General features: G+C 41.9%; 1 pseudogene; it reads left to right on the plus strand.

Moving 5' to 3' along the window:
• The first annotated feature begins 6,797 nt into the window (after window positions 1–6,797).
• Window positions 6,798–8,210, plus strand: LOC133616247 (radial spoke head protein 3 homolog pseudogene; annotated as a pseudogene).
• The last annotated feature ends 2,885 nt before the right edge of the window (window positions 8,211–11,095 follow it).

Genomic DNA, 11,095 nt, shown 5'->3' on the forward strand with positions numbered 1-11,095 from the left:
TGCAAAGCAAAACAAATGAATAATATAATATAATAATAATATCGCTAAAATTCGTTCCATTTTGTCCACTAGCGACGCTGAGATCATTATTCATGCGTTCGTTACGTCTCGTCTCGATTACTGTAACGTATTATTTTCGGGTCTCCCTATGTCTAGCATTAAAAGATTACAGTTGGTACAAAATGCGGCTGCTAGACTTTTGACAAGAACAAGAAAGTTTGATCATATTACGCCTATACTGGCTCACCTGCACTGGCTTCCTGTGCACTTAAGATGCGACTTTAAGGTTTTACTACTTACGTATAAAATACTACACGGTCTAGCTCCAGCCTATCTTGCCGATTGTATTGTACCATATGTCCCGGCAAGAAATCTGCGTTCAAAGAACTCCGGCTTATTAGTGATTCCCAGAGCCCAAAAAAAGTCTGCGGGCTGTAGAGCGTTTTCTATTCGGGCTCCAGCACTATGGAATGCCCTCCCGGTAACAGTTAGAGATGCTACCTCAGTAGAAACATTTAAGTCCCATCTCAAAACTCATTTGTATACTCTAGCCTTTGAATAGCCCCCCTTTTTTAGACCAGTTGATCTGCCGTTTCTTTTCTTTTCTCCTCTGCTCCCCCCTATCCCTTATGGAAGGGGAGACACACAGATCCGGTGGCCATGGATGGGGTGCTGGCTGTCCGGGGTCGGGACCCGGGGTGGACCGCTTGCCTGTATATCGGTTGGGAACATCTCTGCGCTGCTGACCCGTCTCCGCTCGGGATGGTTTCCTGCTGACCCCACTGTGGATTGGACTCTTACTGTTATGCTGGATCCACTATGGACTGGACTCTCACAATATTATGTTAGACCCACTCGACATCCATTGCATTCGGTCTCCCTAGAGGGGGGGGTTACCCACATATGCGGTCCTCTCCAAGGTTTCTCATAGTCATTCACATCGACGTCCCACTGGGGTGAGTTTTTCCTTGCCCTTATGTGGGCTATACCGAGGATGTCGTTGTGGCTTGTGCAGCCCTTTGAGACACTTGTGATTTAGGGCTATATAAATAAACATTGATTGATTGATTGATTGATCATTGATTGAAGAACAAATCGAAACTTGTGTCACCGTCTGTGACCGAACTGTAAGCAAACCGCCAAAAGTAAAGGGGATTTAAATAAAGAAAATCCAAACGAAAGCCGTCATTAACACCTAAACAGAAAAAAAGAAAAAAAATTCCTAGGGGGGGCGTAACAGAAAATATTTGAGAAGCACTGAGCGAGTGCAAGTAAGACCAGATGTTTTGGCCAGATTCTACTGGGTTCACTGTGGCATTTTCTACGTCAACTAAGGGCAGGGACGATTGTAACTCATATTTTTGCTTTCGACTTCAAGCGCAACAATTAGCCAAGACACAGCTCTTATTTCAAAACACTTTTAAGTTGAACTACCACTGTTGATTTATTTATGACACATTTACAAGCTATACTGACTCGACGATTAGCCCTCTGCATAAAGCCCTAAAATTCTAAGTAAAATATTATTAATATCTCAGCCATGTTGGAGACTATATAACTCATTAAATTCACATCATACTCATATTTGTTGGAGCTGTACAAAACTAAAATCTTTTTGGGAAAAAGTACACTCAGTTATGTCTAAAGTGCTGGAATATAATACAGTATTCCAATGACATTGTGTCAGTTATACGAACAGAAGATCGTTATTTGGTTAAAGGGGAACTGCACTTTTTTTTAGGAATTTTGCCTATTGTTCACAATCATTATGAAAGACATGACGACCGATGTATTTTTTTAATGCATTCAAACACGTAAATAAACGTAAAAAAAAAAAGTCAGCTTACAGCAGAGCAAATGGGGTGGGGGGTCCTCTATTCCGCCCATAAAACCCAACTAAAAACATTCATAAAGCGTCAACAATACTCCATTTACATTTTCTGACTTGAATATTATTAACCAAGTATTAGTGATATTGTTATTATAAGCGCTAACGCAGACAAACTATTTATAGCGGCGCCGTGATCACTAGCATGTTTGCCTATCATCGAGTGGTAACTTGTTTCCTTGCTTCCCTACTCGTAGAAGTTTATTATAGATTTTAATTACCGTATTTTTCGGACTATAAGTCGCAGTTTTTTTCATAGTTTGGCCGGGCTGGGTTCACAGTGTGGCACATATTTGTAACAGCGTTAAAGTTGTTTATACGGCCACCCTCAGTGTGACCTGTATGGCTATTGATCAAATATGCCTTGCAGTCACTCATGTGTGTGTAAAAACTGCATATATTATGTGACTGGGTTGGCACGCTGTTTGAATGGAGGAAAAGCGAATGTGACGACAGGTTGTAGAGGACTCTAAAGGTAGTGCCATCACGGCATGCCCTTAATATTGTTGTCCGGGTGAAAATCGGGAGAATGGTTGTCCCGGGAGATTTTCGGGAGGGACACTGAAATTCGGGAGTCTCCCGGAAAAATCGGGAGGGTTGGCAAGTATGGTGTATAGTTGTTTCCAGAGGTGTGGACTCGAGTCACATGACTTGGACTCGAGTCAGACTCGAGTCATGAATTTGATGACTTTAGACTCGACTTGACAAAATGTAAAAAGACTTGCAACTCGACTTAGACTTTAACATCAATGACTTGTGACTTCACTTGGACTTGAGCCTTTTGAATTGACATGACTTGACATGACTTGCTACTTTCCCCAAAACCCAAAGATGAAAAAGTTATTCGGGAGTGCTCTGTATTTTTCATTGTGTACTTGTCTATCAGCGTTGCGTGTGTCAGCTGGTGTGGTCTAGAGCACTCAACAGCCAATCAAATTAGATCTACTTTGTTTTCATCACACAGCATTCATCCAATCAAATTGCAGGACAACCAACGAAGAAGACATGTCCAAACCACATGCCAGTGAACAAAAAATGATACCTAAAATAATTTCGTTTGGGTATAAAAATTACGAGGTGGTCAACACAAAACGGTTTGCAGTATGCAACACATGCGGTTCGAAAATTACTGATGGAGAGGCAACAACTTCCAACTTCGTCCGGCATTTGAAGTTGCACAAAGAACGGTAAGTTTTGAATGTAAGATAACGTTTATTGGCTAAGTAACGTGACTTTTATTTGCTGTGTAGTTAAATCAGTGAGGCTGTAAACTCACTGCTAACGTTATAACGTTATTGCAAACACGGGAATCTGTTGCAGTTCACTACCTTATTCATACTTTTTGTTCAGTGATTTTTTTTAAGCAGGGTTACGTTAGTCAATATATCACACGTAACGTTAGACGGCGGTCAGCAGCACCGCGTATTTTAGCCACCTAAAAAAAGACAAAAATAGTAAAATAAAGGTAAAATAAATACTACGCCCCCATCGTGCACAAATGACTGACAGACTCTTGGCTAATTTGGTCTTTTGCAAATGCAATGCAGCATAGGGCCCTGACATATTAAAAGTACAACTTTTTTGTTATGTTCACGTATATGTCATGTTTTTTCAATGTTAACACTTTTGTACAAATAAGTACATTTGCACTTTATTTTTTAATGTGTTTGTTCTGTAAAGGAATGAGTTAATGTTTAAAATGACTGGTTAATAGTGCTATTATAAAGTGCAATGTCAGCACAATTTTCTTTCCTGCAATTTAAAATGCACTTGTTTTAATAAATAAATACAGCGTTTGAAAAGCATACACAATCTGTGTTAATATATTAGTCTGTGGTTAAAAGGACTTGAAAGGACTCGAAACTCAAAATGCAGGACTTAGGACTTGACTTGAGACTTTCCAGTCTTGACTTTGGACTTGACTCGGGGCTTGCCTGCAGGCCCGGCCCTAACCAATCTGGCGCCCTAGGCAAGATTTTAGGTGGCGCCCCCCCACATCGACAGTGAAGTGTATATACTCACAAGAAACCGAATAGCTTTGTCTTTGACCTTTTTTTTACTTAAAGAAAGCAAATTAACAATCAGAATAGTTAACAAGATAAAAAAAATATGAATAAATAAATGAATGCAAAAAATAAAAAATGAATATATGAAATACAATATTTTTTACATACATATTGCTTAATTTACATTAATGATGTGCACTTTAACAACTAGGCTTACAACTATACCTAATATATAAAGGGGTGGAAAAGTGACTATTACCTGCAGGGCAAACATTAGCTAACCAGAAGGCAATAACAATGTAAACAAAAAACACCTGCTTAAAAGATCTAATACAAATGTCCCTGAGGAATGTAAGGTAATTACCTAACGTTACATTATTATTTTCCATAACAATTTAGCCCCCTCCACAATATTAACCCGACGTTAAAACATAACTAGCTATTTATTGATTAGCAATTGCCGAATCATGTAACATTAGCTTAATGCTAAAAAGCCAGGTTAATATTCTGTAACAGACTAATAATTTCATGTAGGCTAACGTTACCTACCTGCTACCTCTTGTCTTTTTCTCGTTTCTCCTCCTCTTCTTTTCTCTTTTTTTCTTCCCTGGGCACCTGACAGTTTTGGCCGTTTTGACATCTTGTGTTGATTTTTTGATGGGGGGGGGGGGGGGGGGGGGGGCGTAATGTTGTAACAAATAATATTTCCATTATATAGGCTTTACTTTGCATTTTAATTAACGTTGGATTCTTTTTTGTATTTAGAAATAATAGTACCAACTTTTTTTTTCTCCATTTGTGGCACTGGCGTGGCGCCCCCTGATGGACGGCGCCCTTAGCATTTGCCTATACGGCCTATGCCACGGGCCGGTGTTGTGCCGGAAAACGCACCCCTGCCATAATATGCACCCCCTGACGCGGGAGCGCGCTTACGTCACTCGATTGCATCACTCGTCTCGAAAAGTATATCTAACTCGGCTGTTGGCTGAAATAGCCTCTTTTAAATCGCCTCTTTCGGCATAAAAAAGTACATAAAGTGAAATAATCCAAGTTTTCTTTAATTGTGCTTTACTTGTGGATGAATTAAAAATTGTGAGCATTTAATGATTTCGCCGTCATTCAAGTGGCTGAAATCGCCTCTTTCGGCATAAAAAAGTACATAAAGTGAAATAATCCAAGTTTACTTTAATTGTGCTTTACTTGTGGATGAATTAAAAATTGTGAGCATTTAATTATTTCGCCGTCATTAGATCAGATAACTTTAAGACACTATTTAAAAGTAGGCCCCTAGGTTTGAACGTGTGAGTCAATTGTGTGTGTCCTGTGATGGACTTGTTACCTGCCCAGGGTGTTTTCCTACCTTGTGACCCAGATTATGGGTAAGTGTATACCCGGGGGGCTACGATGAGTAACCAGGGTGAGTTTCATGTCTCTAGGACCTTCCTAGCCAGAGATAGATGGGGGGTGCATTTTATGGCAGGTGGGAAATGCACCCCCCCCATAACTCCACTTCTGGTAGTCCGATCATCACATGGTTTTCAGTGTATACCTGGGGGGCTATGATTAGTAACCAGGGTGAGTTCCATGTCTCTAGGACCTTCCTAGCCAGAGATAGATGGGGGGTGCATTCTGTGGCAGGTGGGAAATGCACCCCCCCATAACTCCACTTCTGGTAGTCCAATTTTCACATGGTTTTCAGTGTATACCCGGGGGGCTACGATGAGTAACCAGGGTGAGTTCCATGTCTCTAGGACCTTCCTAGCCAGAGATAGATGGGGGGTGCATTTTATGGCAGGTGGGAAATGCACCCCCCGCCCCCCCCCATAACTCCGCCTCTGGTACTTCGGGTACTTTTGGTAACGTTATTTGTGAATGTTCAATTTGAAACTTCTTAAAACCAAATCAAAGGTAGACATCAGATGCATTCATTTATTTATTCATCCATCCACCCATAAGCTCCTTAAAGTTAAAGAAAATGTCATATTTTTAAAATACGAGTATTGGATCACGACAATTCACGTCGAATGAAGCAGCAAACATTCGTTCTTCTTGATGTCTCTAAAAAAGTACATATAGAGGTTTACTTTGGTGTACACATTCTTTACAGTATAGCTGTCATTTGGTAGACAATACTACATTTTCGGGACAGCAAATATTCCAATATTAATTGGTTGTTTTCGCCTTATCTGATCTAATGACGGCGAAATCATTAAATGCTCACAATTTTTAATTCATCCACAAGTAAAGCACAATTAAAGAAAACTTGGATTATTTCACTTTATGTACTTTTTTATGCCGAAAGAGGCGATTTCAGCCACTTGAATGACGGCGAAATCATTAAATGCTCACAATTTTTAATTCATCCACAAGTAAAGCACAATTAAAGAAAACTTGGATTATTTCACTTTATGTACTTTTTTATGCCGAAAGAGGCGATTTAAAATAGGCTTTTCAGCCAACAGCCGAGTTAGATATACTTTTCGAGACGAGTGATGCAATCGAGTGACGTAAGCGCGCTCCCGCGTCAGGGGGTGCATATTATGGCAGGGGTGCGTTTTCCGGTACTTTTCGAGACGAGTGATGCAATCGAGTGACGTAAGCGCGCTCCCGCGTCAGGGGGTGCATATTATGGCAGGGGTGCGTTTTCCGGCACAACACCGGCCCTGCTTGCCTGTCTTGACTCGGGACTTGACTCGGACTTGAGGGCAAAGACTTGAGACTTACTTGTGACTTGCAAAACAATGACTTGGTCCCACCTCTGGTTGTTTCTTATAAAAATTCCAATACATTTTAAGTAAAAAAAAAAAAAAGTGAGTCAATATTAATATTCTTTACTGTGCATTTTTCTTCCAGCCATCTGATATTGGAGTCACAATAACACACGCATTTTGGTTTGTTGTTAGTTTTGCATATTTTAATCAATTCATAAAACGTCATTGACTGTGGAATGCAGTCATTTTAACGTGAGCCCGCGTTGCGACAAGCGCGTCACACTACGTCACAAAGAGGCGTGACGTTGTACCATAGAAACATGTGTATGTGTTTTGGACATTTCCAGCAGATGTAGGCTGTATTTTCTCATAATCTTGAAGTTATTTTTACCGGATGGCTTTTGTTTCAAATAGCCAGCGAGGTAAAAATGGAACCTACGTGTTCTCTAGTCGACCCAGACCTGTTGAGAGCCGATCCAAATGCAGTTCTGGATCCCCCACGGAGCAATCTCAGTATGGAAGTATTATGTATGATCGGCGTGTCATCAGGGGAGGCAGCCGTTCACAACATGTGTTGCCGGCCAAGTCAGCAATGCAGGCCGCCGACATCCAGCAGCAGCACAGCTTCCGGGGGAGGTCTGTGGATCTCATGCGGTCCAGAGAAGCGTGGTTCAAGTCCGGTGACGCCGTGCCCGGTAGAAAACACGTTGACGTGCAAACCGAGTCTTACCTGGAAGAGCTGAGTCTCATTTTGGTGACTAAAAATATCGACTGCCAAACCGATAGCTTCCTCGATCGACCCGCATCTCCGCTCTTCATCCCTGCCAAATCCGGCGATGACGTCGCAACGCAGATCGAGGTCGGGGAGCTGTTCGACTTCGACCGGGAGGTGCAGCCGTTGTTGGAGGTCCTGGTGGGGAAGACCATTGAGCAGTCCCTCCTGGAGGTGCTGGAGGAGGAAGAACTCGCCTGCCTGAGGGCCCAGCAGAGGGCCTTCGAACAGCTGAGAAATGCTGAGTTGGCGGAGCTGCAGCGCCTGCAGGAACAGGAGCGGCGGCGCAACGAAGAGAAGGAGTGCAGGATCGCCCAGCAGAGGGAGGCAGTGAGGAAGGAAAAAGAAACCTCAGAGATGATCGCCGCTCAGGCGTGTGCGCAGCAGTTTCTGTCCAAACTTTTCCCCGCGGTCTTTGCCTCGCTGAGGAGACACGGATACTTTTACGACCCCGTAGAAAGAGACATCGAAACCAATTTCTTCCAGTGGCTGATGGTGGCAGTAAACGACACTCTGGAGAAAAGGAACTCAGCCAGACTGTTGCTGGACACCATTATTCATGATATTGCTATGACCAGCCAGGACTTCTTTGCGGACCTGGAGCCGATCAAACTTGACAAATAGACTTGAAAACGAGATTCAAGGAACCTGCTTTTTAAAAAAAGGTGTGTTCTCAACAGTGTTGGGTTAGTTACTGAAAACCAGTAACTAGTTACAGTTACTAGTTACTTTATTTCAAAAGTAACTCAGTTACTAACTCAGTTACTTAAACCAAAAAGTAATGCGTTACTGTGAAAAGTAACTATTTAGTTACTTACCGTATTTTCCGCACTATAAGGCGCACCTAAAAACCACAATTTTTCTCAAAAGCTGACAGTGCGCCTAATAACCCGGTGCGCTTTATTACGATTCATTTTCATAAAGTTTCGGTCTCGCAACTTCGGTAAACAGCCGCCATCTTTTTTCCCGGTAGAACAGGAAGCGCTTCTTCTTCTACGCAAGCAACCGCCAAGGAAAGCACCCGCCCCCATAGAACAGGAAGCGCTTCACCCGCCCCCATAGAAAAGGAAGCGCTTCACCCGCCCCCGGAAGAAGAAGAAAAAACGCGCGGATATCACCGTACGTTTCATTTCCTGTTTACATCTGTAAAGACCACAAAATGGCTCCTAATAAGCGATCCGGTTCATAAAAAGACGCAATCTCTCCATCCGCACACGGATTACTACCGTATTTCACAGCAACTGATATTCCTGTGAACTGCACTGTGGAACGGGAGCACGTACGGTGAATATTCGCTCCACAGGGAATGAGAAGTCATCCTTCACTGTGGTTCTAGCTTGCCATGCTAACTTCCACTCATGGTGATATTCAAAAGGAAGACCTTGCCAAAAGAGACCTTTCCAGCCGGCGTCATCATAAAAGCTAACTCGAAGGGATGGATGGATGAAGAAAAGATGAGCGAGTGGTTAAGGGAAGTTTACGCGAAGAGGCCGGGTGGCTTTTTTCACACAGCTCCGAAGGCGAACACACCTTCACTAAGACGGGCAGACAGCCTCGGTCGACATACGCCAACATCTGCCAGTGGATCGTAAATGCTTGGGCAGATATTTCGGTCACAACTGTGGTCCGAGCTTTCCGGAAGGCAGGATTCACAGAACTGCTGCACAACAACAGCGACACTGACTCCCGATGACTTCTACGAGACGGAACCGGCCATTTTGGATCCCGTATTCGCCCAACTTTTCAATTCGGACACCGAAGACGAAGAATTCGAAGGATTTACGAATGAAGAATAACTTCAGAAGGTGAGCGCTATGTTTATTTTGTGTGTTGTGACATTAACGTTAAAGCAACATTATGTTGCTATTGTTCTACACCATTTTGAATTTTACTATGTTTGTGATTGCACATTTGCGTACATTTTGGGACAGAGTTGTTAGAACGCTGGTTTTCAATATATTATTAAAGTTTGACTGAACTATCTGACTGTTTTTTTGACATTCACTTTAGCGCAGCGTTTTTTTGACATTCACTTTAGCGCAGCGTAGGCGCGGCTTTTAGTCCGGGGCGGCTTATTGGTGGACAAAATTATGAAATATGTAATTCATAGAAGGTGCGGCTAATAATCCGGTGCGCCTTATAGTGCGGAAAATACGGTATATATATATTTTTTAATTTTTTTAAGGCCCCATTTAATGCCCTTTTAGCCTTCATTTTAGTACTGTTATTGCACTGGAGAATAATACAATCTGTTGATCAACTTGACATGCATTTGCATCATTGAACTCTGCTAAGCAATGTGCTCTACATACAACACACAAAGACAAAGATATGTTTTAAAGGGCCAATTTGTTTCAGACCAGAACAAATTGACAAAACTATTTTAAATAGCTGCAACTTAACATACATAAGTAACAAACAGTATAATAACAACATAGCTGTAAAACAAGAAAGGCACACACTACATACATAAAGCCTAACCAGGTGTTTTCTCAAGGAATTCTGAAATAAAATCATGTCTGAAGCCCAGAACACTCTACACATTTCCCCACTTAGTTTAGAGAAAAGGAAATATTAGCCTGGCCCACTAGTATCCCTCTTTAGGTTTGTGAACTTTATAGTCTAAACATTTAGAGTGATGTGATAATCAAACACTCTAAAAGTTTAAAATGAAAGAGTATATAAGAGAATTGACAGAGTGTGTGTACCTTCACGTGTGCAGTGCCTCGTTAAAATCCAGCCGCTGTTGGAGGTGGAGGTGAGTGTGTCTCTTTACTAGCTTCGTCGAAGCATGTTGTTTTTGTCGCTGTTTCAGCATATTTGAAACTTACATTCAGCTAAAATGTTCTTTTCTTTGTGGTCGATAAAAGAAACGTACTGAAAATATCTCCATTTTAAGAAACTCGGCTTCGGGGTTCGCCATGACGTCTTGATAGTAGACACAGACACGCCCCCTCCCCCACACACACACTCACACACACACACGTACACACAGACAGCGCGCGGCGCGCCTCTTTTTCGTCGCCTCTTCAGCAGCGACACTCAGATCTTCTCAGTTTCTAGCCGATACTACATAAAAAATAACGCAAAATAACGCAGTAACGCATCATGTAGTAACGGTAACGGAGTTACTGAATATAAAAAATAACGCGTTAGATTACTAGTTACCGCCGATAGTAACGGCGTTACAGTAACGCGTTACTTTGTAACGCGTTAGTCCCAACACTGGTTCTCAACACCAATACATGGTGTTTACGTGACGTCACACATCCGGGTTATCCCGGGTCATCCGCCATCTTGGGAGGCAAACAAAACACACCTGGCCTAGTTGACACGCTTCACGATTATTGACAATAGCTTCGAGCAAACACTGGTGAAAGGCGCATAATGGTTATTTCCTGTTGGGTGAATGGATGTACAAATCGACGGGATGGATCAGCCCTGCAAAAAATGTTCTATAGAATCTCTATAGAAATATATAGAACGCTATAGAATTTCGTCGGAATTTCTTTAGAACTGAAGATTCTATAGAATATGTATTCAAAATTCTATAGAAATTCTATAGACATCAGCTTCATGTGCTGGAAGGTCTTTTCACTGTTCTATAGAGCTGGGAATTCTATAGAATATCCTATAGAAATTCTATAGACATTACATTATCTGATGAAAAGTCCATAGATTGTTCTATAGAACTGGGCATTCTATAGAATGTCTAACA

This window comes from Nerophis lumbriciformis, linkage group LG15 (genome assembly GCF_033978685.3).
Source record: "Nerophis lumbriciformis linkage group LG15, RoL_Nlum_v2.1, whole genome shotgun sequence".
Lineage (NCBI taxonomy): Eukaryota > Metazoa > Chordata > Actinopteri > Syngnathiformes > Syngnathidae > Nerophis > Nerophis lumbriciformis.